The sequence below is a fragment of the Macaca fascicularis genome, chromosome 4 (assembly GCF_037993035.2).
Source record: "Macaca fascicularis isolate 582-1 chromosome 4, T2T-MFA8v1.1".
In the NCBI taxonomy this organism is placed as follows: Eukaryota; Metazoa; Chordata; class Mammalia; order Primates; family Cercopithecidae; genus Macaca; species Macaca fascicularis.
Window position 1 is genome coordinate 84173917 of NC_088378.1, and position 13057 is coordinate 84186973.

The window sequence follows — 13057 nt, forward strand, 5'->3', positions numbered from 1 at the left end:
TCTATGCGTGCTACTCCTCCCCCAAGGAACCTAACAGAAGTTGGATCATCTAGTTTCCTTTCAGCTTCAACTCTATAGTTACTCAAACGAGTGATGATTTTAAACATTATCTAGCTTTTTACTCAGTGTTAGGAAGGAAATTACGTTCTCTGTGGCTTCTACTTCTATCCTAAATAGAAGTGAACTCATTGTACCCAGGTTTGAAAGGAACACTGGAAAATCGTAATTCACCCAGAAAAGAAGAAGATGGAACAATAGGGATTCTTGTACTTCCCTCTAGTTCCACTCCAACCCCTAGGTTGTGCCACAAAACTAGCCTCCATATTGGTCCCTAATTTCTACTTCTACCCCAATCTACTTGGCAAATACAAGTTGAAATAATTTCTTTTTAAAAAATTACATATTTTTCCCTTGCATTGCTTGAAATTCCTCAGTGGTCTCTTATCGAACATCAGATAAAATACGAAAAAATTATAACCATGGTCTACATAACCTTGCCTCAACTTTTCATGTGCATGTTTCAATCTCCCCTTTTGTAATTTTCCTTCCACAGTTTCCTTCTGTGTTTGGCTTATTTTGGGCTATTTCCTACCTTAGACTCTCTCTTGATGCTTTGTCTTTTCTCTAATACAGTAAGTACAACTACCTAATCATCTATTCCCAACACACCCAACACACACACACACACACACACACACACACACACACACCCCACAGAAATAGAGAGAGACTTCTTGTGACTTGTTCCTTCTCATTTCACCTCATCTCATTCTTCACATCTCAGTCAAAAGCCAGGGAAGCCCTTTTTGACCATCTTTTCTCTCTGGTAACATTATTCTCCATAAATGTATATTGTTTCTTCATTACATTTACCAAAATATACAGATGGTCTCTGAAGTACAGTAGTTTCACTTATAATTTTTTGACTTATAATGGGTTTATCAGGATGTAACATCATCAAAAGTCAAAAATCGTATATATTTTTAAAACGGTGAATAGGGAGGCAGGACTATATTGCAGCTGCCACTCGGATGGACAGAGCAGTGTGTAGAGACTCACATCATAAACTTTTGCTCCAAGTACTACTGCAGGAGTATAACAGGAAAACCGAGATAATCCAAAGACCATTTGAAGGAAGTGATTGCTCCTGCAAGACCCAGGAGACAGCCCAAATACTTGAGCGGCCAAACTGTGAAAGTGGGAAAGGGGGATTGTCCTCCCATGAACACATACCCTCTCTGGGGGATCTGAAGGACCAGATCACAGAAGAAGGATTTGACTTTACCTGGAACTGAGACAATTTAGAGAGCTGAGCAAGATACAATAATAGAGGAAGCAGCAGAAAAAGCCCTGTGTGCCCTCTGGGTCTCCAGGGAAGCCATTTCTGCCTTGTCTCACAGGGGTCCTTGGGGAGGGTTGCCAGAGGAACTGGGAAAAGATCACAGGGAGAAGGAAACCTCCAGATGAACTCTGTAACAATTCCAACCAAATAGGAAGTTTCCTGGCCAGAACTCGGGGGAGGGGATGAATCTAGTGTGTAGACTTGACAAGTGAGAAGGTGCAAAAGCACTGCTTGCTTCCTCAGCTGGGAGGCTGGTAGCCTGGGGCAAGTTCTACACCCTGCTGGCCTACTGCCTGAAAACAAGCTTGGTGCTGTTGTGGTTAGGGGTACAGTGTGGGAGTGAGAGCAGCCTTTTGGGTTACATGAGAGCTGGGTGAGGCCTGTAACTGCTGGCTTTCCTCCACTTCCTTGACAACCTGCATGAAACAGCAGAGGCAGCCATAGCCCTCCTGAAAACATAACTCTATAGACCTAGGAACTATACTCCCATCTCCCACAGCAGCTGCCGCAAGCCCAAGGAGAATCTGAGCTCAGACACACCAAACCCTGCCCCCACCTGATAGTCCTTCCCTACTCACCCTCGTGACTGAAAACAAAGTTCATGTTCTCTTCGGAATTCTAGGGCCCCACCTACCACCTGAACTTCCCCTATAGTACCACGGTTGATGCTCTCTTGAAAGCACCACCTCCTGGCAGGAGGTCAACCAGCACAAAATTAGTGCATTAAACAACTACAACCAAGGACCGTTACAGAGTCCATTTCATCCCCTGCCACCTTCAGCAGAGCAGGTGCTGGTATCCACAGCTGAGAGACCTGAAGACAATTTACATCACAGGACTCTGTGCAGACACCCACCTGTACCAGCCTAGAGGCTGGTAGCCCTGTCGTGTGGCCAGAAGAGAAATAACAATCACTATAGTTTGGATCTCAAGAAGCCACATCCCTAGGAAAAGGGAGCAAGTACTACATCAACGGAACACCCCATGGGACAAAATAATCAACAGCAGCAACCTTGAGCCCCAGATTCTTCCTCTAATAGAATCTACCCAAATGAGAAGGGACCAAAAAAACAATTCTGGTAATATGACAAAACAAGTTTCTTTAACATCCCCCAAAATCACACTAGCTCACCAGCAGTGGATCCACACCAAGAAGAAATTATTGAATTGCCAGAAAAAGAATTCAGAAAGGTCAATTATTAAGCTAATCAAGGAGGTACTAGAGAAAGGTGAAATCCAACTTAATGAAATAAAAAAACAATGATACAGGATATGAATGGAAAAATTTTCAGTGAAATAGATAGCATAAATAAAAAATAGTCACAACTTCAGGAAATAAAGGACACACTTAGAGAAATGCAAAATGTCCTGGAAAGTCTCAGCAATAGAATCAAACAAGCAGAAGAAAGAACTTCAGAGTTCAAAGACAAGGTTTTTGAAATAACCCAATGCAACAAAGACAAAGACAAAAGAATTTTAAAAAATGAATGGAACTTCTAAGAAGTCTGGAATTATGTTAAACGAACCAAACCTAAGAATAATTGATGTTCCCAAGGAAGAAGAGATATCTAAAAATTTGCAAAACATACTTAGGGGAATAATTGAGGAAAACTTTCCTGGCCTTGCTAGAGGTATAGACATCCAAATGCAAGAAGCTCAAAAAACACCTGAGAAACTCATTGCAAAAAGATAATCACCTAGGCACATAGTCATCAGGTTATCTAAAGTCAAGATGAAGGAAAGAATCTAGCCTCTAAAGGGAAACCTATCAGATTAACAGCAGATTTCTCAGGAGAAGGGATTGGGGCTCTATCTTCAGCCTCCTTAAACAAAACAATTATCAGTCAATAATTTTGTATCCAGCAAAACTAAGCTTCATGAATGAAGGAAAACTACAGCACTTTTCAGACAAACACTGAGAGAATTTGCCACTACCAAGCCAGAAATACAAGAACTGCTAAAAGGAGCTCTAGATCTTGAAACAAATCCTGGAAACACATCAAAACAGAACCTCTTTAAAGCATGAATCTCACAGGACCTATAAAACAAGAATACAATAAATATATAAAAACCAAAGTATTCAGGAAACAAATACTATAATGAATGGAATAGTATATCACATCTCAATACTAATGTTGAATGTAAATAGCCTAAATGTTCCACTTCAATTATACAGAATTGCAGAATGGATAAGAATTCACCAACCAATTGTATGCTGCCTTTGAGAACTCACCTAACATATAAGAACTCACATAAACTTAAGGTAAAGAGATGGAAAAGGACATTCCATGCAAATGGACAGCAAAAGTTAGCAGGAGTAGCTATTCCTATATTAGACAAAACAAACTTCAAAGAAACAGTAGTTTAAAAAGACAAAGAGGAATATTATATAATGATAAAAGGCCTTGTACAACAGGAAAATATCACAATTCTAAATATATATATGGACCTAATACTGGAGCTCCCAAATTTATAAAACAATTACTACTAGACCTAAGAAATGAGATACACAGCAATACAATAATAGTGAGGGACTTCAATACTCCATTGACAGCACTAGACAGGTCATCAAGACAGAAAGTAAACAAAGAAACAATGAATTTAAACTACACCCTAGGACAAACTGACTTAACAGATATTTTCAGAACATTCTACCCAGCAACTTCAGAATACACATCTATTCATCAGCACACTAAACTTTCTAAAAGATAGAACATATGATAGGCCATAAAACAAGTATCAATAAATTTAAGAAAATGGAAATTATATCAAGTACTCTCTCAGTCCACAGTAAAGCGAAATTGGAAATCAACTCTAAAAAGAACCTTCAAAACCATGCAAATACATGGAAATTATATCACCTGCTCCTGAATGATCATTGGGTCAACAATGAAATCAAGATGGAAATTTAAAAATTGTTTGAACTGAACAATAATAGTGACCCAACTATCAAAACCTCTGGGATACAGCAAAAGCAGTGCTAAGAGGAAAGTTCATAGCCTTAAATGCCTACGTCAAAAAATCTGAAAGAGCACAAATAGACAATTTAAGGTCACACCTCAAGTAATTAGAGAAACAAGGACAAACCAACCAAACCCAGCAGAACAAAACAAATAGCCAAGATCAGAGCAGAACTAAATGAAACTGAAACAAAAAATAACAAAAGATAAATTAAACAAAAAACTATTTTTTTAAAAAGATAAATAAAATTGATAGACCATTAGCAAGATTAACCAAGAAAAGAAGACAGAAGAGCCAAATAATCTCAACTAGAAATGAAATAGGAGATATTACAGCTGATACAACAGAAATATAAAACATCATTCAAGGATACTATGAACACCTTTACACTCATAAACTAGAAAACCTAGAGGAGATAGATTAATTCCTGGAAATATACAACCTTCCTAGCTTAAATCAAGTAGAATTAGAAATCCTGAATAGACCAATAATAAGAAGTGAAACTGAAATAGTAATTAAAAACTTACAAAAAATAATGTCCAGAACTAGTTAGATACACAGCTGAATTCTATCAACATTCAAAGAAGAATTGTACCAACCCTATTGACACATTTTCCACAGACAGAGAAACAGAGAATCCTCCCTAAATCATTCTATGAAGCCAATATTACCCTAATACCAAAACCAGGAAAAGACGTAACAAAAAAAGAAAACTATGCACAAATATCCCTGATGAACATAGATGCAAAAATCCTTAACAAAATACTAGCTAACTGAATCCAACAACATATCAAAAAGATAATCCACCATGATCAAGTGGGTTTCACACCAGGGATGCAGGGATGATTTAACATATGCAAGTCAATAAATGTGATACACACATAAAGAGAATTAAAAACAAAAATCACATGATCATCTCAATAGATGCAGAAAATGCATTTGACAATATCCAGCATTCCTTTGTTATTAAAACCCTCAGGAAAACCAGCATACAAGGGACATACCTCAGGAAAGACTTCTGGAGTGAGGTCAGCATTGACTGGAATTGGAAGGATGTTAACATTCGCTCCACAAGGCAGTGGGAATTGCTTGAAGGTGTGAATCAGTGTGACTTCCGTTTTCCAGGAACCAGATCCTTGCCGCTGAAGAGAGGCATTCAGAGGGTAGCCCATGGTCTCTAGGTCTCTAGGGCTGAGCTGAGTGTAATTTGGATCTGGAAGTCCTAGGGAGCTGCCGAAGGTGAGAGAGAGAGATATATATATATATATCACCATATATATATATCACCATATATATATCACCATATATATATATCACCATATATCACCATATATATATCTCCATACAGATATATGATGAAATATGAGATATATGAATACATATGATAAATATTTCATACATATATATGATAGAATACTACTCAGCCATAAAAAGGAACAAATTAATGCCATTTGCTGCAACCTGGATGAGACTGGAGACTATTATTTCTAGTGGTAATTCAGGAATGGAAAACCAAACATTCTATGTTCCCCCCCATAAGTGGGAGCTAAGCTGTGAGGATGCAAAGACATAAGAATGATACAATGGACTTTGGGGACTCAGTGGAAAGGTTGGGAGGTGGGTGAGGGATAAGAGACAACAAATTGGGTTCAGTGTATACTGCTTGGGTGATGCATGCACCAAAATCTCACAAGTCACCAGTAAAGCACTTACTCATGTAAACAAATACCACCTGTTCCCCAAAAAACCTACAGAATTTTTTTTTTTTTTTTTTGAGACAGAGCCTCACGCTGTTGCCCAGGCTGGAGTGCAAAGGTGCAATCTCAGCTCACTGCAAACCCCACCTCCAGGGTTCAAACGATTCTCCTGCCTCAGTCTCCAAAGGAGCTGGGATTACAGGTGCCTGCCACCATGCCCAGCTAATTTTCATTTTGTTAGTAGAGACGGTGTTTCACCATGTAGTCCAGGCTGGTCTTAAACTCCTGCTCTTGTGATCTGCCCACCTCGGCCTCCCAAAATGCTGGGATTATGGGCATGCACAACCATGCCCGGCCCAATTTTTTTTAAATATATATATTTGTATGGGGCTTTGCTTGCTTACTTTTTCATTCATTTATGGCCTTTTTCCTCCACTACACTGCAATCTCCATAAGGACAGGGACCACTTATGTCTTGTTGACCAGAGCCTATGCTGCATCTAACACAGTGCTCAGCATACCACACATCCAACAAATATTTTTAAATGTATATGAAAAGTATGTTACCTGATCATGATACATAATTATAGCCAGTATCTTGTTGTACATTAATTATAACATAATGAATTGTTAAATTATTACATATTATGCATATGTATTTAATACTATAAAATATGTAGATTAACTATGTATATATAAGTATAGAGGAGAATTTTAGACAAAGCTTCAACCTTATGATGGAATACAATCTACAAAGGTAAACCCTCAGAATCCAGGTAAGCTGGCACTTAAATTACCTAAAGAATTTTCTAGCCATTTCTTAAAAATAGAAAATAGAAAACATTTATGTAAAGAAATATGCAGGTGAATATAATTTTCTGGGAAAATATATCCAGGGATATAAACGAAAGTCAGTTTGCAACCTCCAATTTCATAAGAATCTGTTCTTTGGGGATTGTTCAAATTCGTTTTGCAGAATAAAGTAGCTCAGTTATTTTGAGTAAGCATATGTACCTCTAAGTGGTTATTCAAACTGAATTGCCTGAGTCTTTTAGAGTTTAGTGCTTACTAAATGTTATATATAACCAGAAAGAAATGGATAGTAAAATTGCAGAGACTTACCCAATTATTAACATTTTATTCTACTGTGAGCAAGAAAATAGTATCAAGTATATTTATATAAGGTAGAACTATGTCTCAAAATATATAAGTCATCTACATGCCTGAAGTATGCTCAGGGATATATTGAAAACTTGGTTTAGTTTCTGTTGACACATAAAATAGAAGATTAAAATAATATTGACTGACATCTAAACACAGTTCATTAACAAGTGGACCTGTGCCCTAAAGGATCTTACCTCTGCAATTTATTCTTTGGCACCTTTTAAAATCTTCCAGTAAATAGAAATTTAAAATAAAACCCACATTAAAAACACCTTAGAACTTTACTTTCCCAGTAATGAAATGAATAAGCATGTGAGATTTCACCCCCAAAGGATTTCTTTCTTCACAAGAAGCTGAGAGTGAAAAAATGCACTGGTTCAGAAGACCTTCTGGAAAAGCCTAGCCTCGATGACCATATAACATAATATGAGGCACATCTTACCCATGACATAGTTTTGACTTAGCTATTTAAATTATATCATCAAAAATAATAATAACAATAAAATATTTAAGTGGTATCTGGAATACAATATTTTAAAAATTATTAGAAGTTTCAAACAGCAGATAAAAGACACTTTTTATAGTTAACTAATAATCATATACTATTCTTTTAACTTTAAAAATACATCAACATCACAACTCAACAAAATCATAAAACAAACAACCCTATTTTAAAAATGAACAAAGGACTTGAGAAGACATTTCTCCAAAGAAGATATACAAATGGCCAATAAGCACACGGAAAACATGCTCAACATGACTAATTATTAAGAAAGTGCAAATCAAAATGAGATGTCACACTGAGATAATATTTCACACTCATTAGAATGGTGATTTTAAAAAAATACAGAAAGTAACAAATATTGGCGAGGATATGAAGAAATTGGAACACTTGTGCACTACAGGTGGAAATGTAAAATGGTACAGCCATTATGGAAAAGAGTATGGCAGTTCCTCAAAAAAATTAAAAATAGAATTATGATATGACCCAACAATTTCTCTTTGGGGTATATATTCAAAATTTGAAAGCAACATCTCAAATATGTTCATACATATACCCATGTTCATACAGCATTATTCACAAAAACTGAAAGGTGGGAGTAACTCGATTTATCAACAGATGGACAGACAAACAAAATGGCGTATATGCATACAAGGGCATACTATTTAGCCTTAAAAAGGAAGGAAATTCTGAAATATGCGATGATACTAATGAATCTTGAGAATATTACACTAAGTGAAGTAAGCCAGTCACGAAAGGACAAATGCTGTATTATTTCCCTTATATAATCTACCTAGAGTGGTCATATTCATAGAAAGTGTTATAGTGGCTGCCATTTGTGAAGGGGGAGGAATAATGGAGAGTTATTGTTCAATGAATGCAGAGTTTCAGTTTTGTAAGATGAAAAATGTTATGTGGCTGGATGGTGATGATAGTAGCACAATAGTGCAATGTACTTAATGGCAGTTAATGTGCACTTTAAAACGGTTAAAGGGTAAATGCATGTGTTTTTTATAATATAAAAATTAAAAAGCACAAAACACACACACACATATATATATACATTTTATACAAACTCTTCAACTTATCTAAATTTTAAGATGAAGAGTGTGTCTCTTTTACTCACCGTCCTATCTCCGATTTTTAGCACACATTACACATGCAATAAATATTTGTCATTGAATTTGAAAACTGAGTGGGTCCCCATATGACACTTCTGAGAATGAGAGCATTTGTCATCACTAGGACTTAAAACATGTTGACACTACCACATGACCAGTCATTCACTACCATCAAGAGCTTTCAGAGACATAGCGACAGAACTTTCTGGTTCTATATTGCTGCTTCTCTATTTCAGGCAATTGCACACAAATGAAGAGAGACAATCAAAGGCTGTGACTCTGTGGTAACCTACATTTAGAACTACGATGAAGCCTGTCATGTCAGTATTCTCAAGTGAGCCATCCATAAATAGAACAGTTCTTTAGGGTGTCATACAGTAATCCTATCAGTTTAAGTTTGTCAGGACCTTCAGAAATCAAGTTACTAGTTACAAATAGGGGAGAAAAAAACTAAGAAGAAATGACAAAGAGAAGGACAAGATAATTATAAAAGAGAAGGAAAGTGTCAGCAAGGCAGAAAGGTAAAAAGGGAATGAAACTAACATTTAAAGAACATTTAAGTTTTGGGAATATGCTAGGCATTTTTCCATATACCATCTCATTTAATCCTCAACAGGAACCCAGTCAATTATAACCAACATTTTTATTGATAAGAAAACCGATATTCAGAGAAGTAAAGGGCAAAGAACAGCTTTTAGAGGACAGGTCCAGGAAATGGACACAAGTTATAATGATGTAAATTAGCATTCCTCCACAATCATGTAAACAGTCCCACTTCACAGGTCTTGGTCAGAGAAGTAAAAGGACTTTGCTGATTTAAAAAGGCTGTGGAAGAGGGATTTTTAATGATGCACTCACTGTTTAAAAGCAATAAATGCCTTTCACTTGTACCTGTACTCAGTGACCATAATGATAACAATAACTGTACCCAGCAGACACGCTTAGGCCCGCAGAAAGAGCAGCCCAAGCAGTCAGGATAATAACCTATAATCTCTGCCTATGTACAGGTGGAAACTATAGTCCAAGCCTTTTTGTAGAAACTGGGTTGTTATGGGGTAACTCAATCTTTAAACATTTTTAAAGAAGTCCTTGAAATATGTATGATTATTCAATGATTCTGTTCATGGTAAGATTTCAGTTATTTTTCCATATTTCATTCATTCCAAGTTTAGTTTGTCTCTCTTCTTCCTACTTCTCTTCCCACTCAATTCTCTGTACTTTTCTTTTATGGAAGTAATAACTTCTTTAACTTTATAGAACTCTAGCCACTTTTCCCTTACAGAGGAAGCAGCAGGCAGCTTTACCACCAAGTGAGGTGGAAATTTTATATGTCAAACAGACTGGTGGGAGAAGCCCCTGGAGTCAGAAGAAGATGAATGATGCCTCTCTGTGTGCATTGCTTGCTTCACAGCAGCTCATGGAGTAAGAGTTCATTTTCTTCAGGGGCATTGCTACAAAGCACACTCTTGGAACATTCTTAAGTGTTCAAGTCAAACCTCAGTCTTCCAACAAGTCTCTCTCAGGAGCAGAGAGATAAGTTTAGGCCATGGCAAGCAGAAAACTGACTTTGAAGTATTTCTCACTTACCTTCCCTCCATGTCCTTATTTGTCTTTTTTGAAGTGGAAAGTAAAAGGGAATGGACAACAGTGTGACTGTTACATGAGAGCTTGGAGAAAGAAGGCATTTCACAGAAGAGACACTGCAGTTACGCAAAGCAGAAAATCCAGGCTCTACAGGTCACAGACACAGGCCTACTCCCCCTTCTACCCAGCCGTCTTCAATGATCTGGAATAGTATACATGGTCTTGAACCTGCCTCAGTTTCCCTTTTGGATGGGAAGAAGGGATATGTTTAATTTTCTAAAATACTTGGCATGTACTTGGCAGAGATTACAGAATGATTAATCAGATGATATCACCAGAAATCACTGTCTTCCTACCTCATAATGATACATATTTGAGACAGTGTCTTGGGTTTTCATGAAATCTTACAGAGTTTTAGAACTTTAAAATTTTAATAACCTAGATGGTAGGTGTGATAGAGGCAGTAAATGGCTTTTAAAGGTAAATTGATTTTTTTTTCTTCCATCTGAAAAACATGAATGTCATTTGTTCTGGTCAAATGTGACTGTCATTTTTAATTTGTCACAAGGATCTGAAATAAAGTTCTTTGCATACAATTATGTAATGTCAATGCCCTACACTTTAATACATTTTATTCAAAGTCCCCTTTAAAGTTTTCTATAATACCTCAACCTGTTATAAAAGGTTAGAGATATATATGATTTTATGAAAACCTTGTCTATAAAGCATATAATTTTGGAAGAAATGTATTAATTAAAATAATAATGGAATAGTATTTAATGTGACACTAACAAAATATATTTTTTAAGTTACTATCATGTAATAGTTTGATTAAGCTACTGAATCGATAAATTACCATAGTAATTAAGATATAGATAAAGTATGTGCATTAGCCCTTTAGAACTGCTATAACAAATGATCACAAATTTAGTGACTTAAAACAACACAAATTTATTTTACAGCTCTGTGGTTACAAGTCCAACAAAGATCTCTCTGGACTAAGATCAAGGTGATGGCCAGGCTGTGTTCCTTTCTGGAGGTCCTTGGGGAGAATCTGTTTTATTGTCCTTCCCCAGTTTCTAGAGGCTACCTGCATTCCTGAGATCATATAATTTTTATTTTCGAAGTCAGCAGCCGTGGGTCCAGTCCCTCTCACATTACCATCCCCTTGGTTCTCTTCTATCTCTTCTTTTACCACTTTTAAATAGCCATGTGATTAGATTGGACTCACCCAAGTAATACAGGATAATTTCCCCATCTCAAGGTATCTCAAGGTCAGAAGATTAGCAACCTTAATTGTATCTGCAATTCTAACCCCCTTTTGCCATTTACAGGTTCCAGGTATTAGAATGTGGACATATGTCATTATGACATATGTCACACCAGTCATACCAGTCTTTTCCCGTATGTTCTCACTCATAGGTGGGAATTGAACAATGAGAACACTTGGACACAGGAAGGGGAACATCACACACTGGGGCCTGTTGTGGGGTGGGGGGAGGGGGGAGGGATAGCATTAGGAGATATACCTAATGTAAATGACGAGCTAATGGGTGCAGCACACCAACATGGCACATGTATACATATGTAACAAACCTGCATGTCGTGCACATGTACCCTAGAACTTAAAGTATAATTAAAAAAAAATTTTTTAAAGAAATTATTTATAGCAGAATATGATAGCTTATTATCATCTCAGGTCTAATGTACTGTTTACTTATCTAAGATATTGGGTTAAATAACATATAACATATCAGATTATGCATTCCATGCATTATTATATATCTATCTTTATTTATTTGAATTATGCAACATTATAAGTACATTTCTCCTATATAGCCCAATCAAGATAATAACTCCTCATGCTGTATTTAACAGTGGGGTTATAAAAAAGGATAAGAGAAAGAGAATTTAGAAGTAGTAAGTTATCAGTTTGGCAGGGTTGGCTGAAAATCGGTTTTGTTACCTGACTGAAATCACTGATGGGGAATGAACCAGGTGTCACACAACTGGGGACAAATTTCAATTTTGCCACACATGCCACACCTGAGCTCCATGATAATCTCATCAAGACCAACTGACACCAAAGAATGGAACTAGTGCCAGGATTGAGCTTGAACCCAGACCCAAAATTTGTGTTTTGTGGTCTAGAGTCTCAGATTAGATTTGGTCTCTAGAATGTGGTGATGATTAAGTGCCACTTTTTATACACTGAATATCAAAGGGTGCAACAACACTTACCAAACACCCACCATGTGTCTTACACTTCTCATAAGAGGTATGTAGGCTATCACTATTAATACAAACTAGGTGACATCTTATTTGTGTGCATAATTTCATCCTCTCTACATCCCTCAAGGCAGACATCTTTGTTTCCATTGTAACAATTAGGAATCAAAAGCTCAGTGAGCCATGAAGTTGGAATCTGAATACTGGCCTTCTGGATCTCAAAGTCATATTCCTTTCCTTTCATCCTACTGAGTCTCAACTCCAAAATCATGACACAGCATTATGTAAACCAAAGGTGAAGTTACTTATACATTTAAATTGCACTTAATATAATTTTTGAATAACAGTTAACTTCAAATAATATAGTTCTCAGTTTCATGTAACTGAAAATTTCCAGAACGACTCAAAAGTTGATCACATTTCTATTTTAATTCTGGCCTCTATGAGGGGATGTGTA

General features: G+C 36.7%; 1 long non-coding RNA gene across 1 annotated transcript in view; it reads right to left on the reverse strand.

The window, feature by feature from the left end:
- LOC141410217 (uncharacterized) overlaps positions 1–5534 on the reverse strand; it is a 32840-nt gene extending 27306 nt beyond the window's left edge. Inside the window, exon 1 of the long non-coding RNA XR_012434431.1 lies at positions 5308–5534. This is a non-coding gene — a long non-coding RNA (uncharacterized lncRNA). The remainder of the gene's footprint in view (positions 1–5307) is intronic.
- Positions 5535–13057: the final 7523 nt, after the last annotated feature.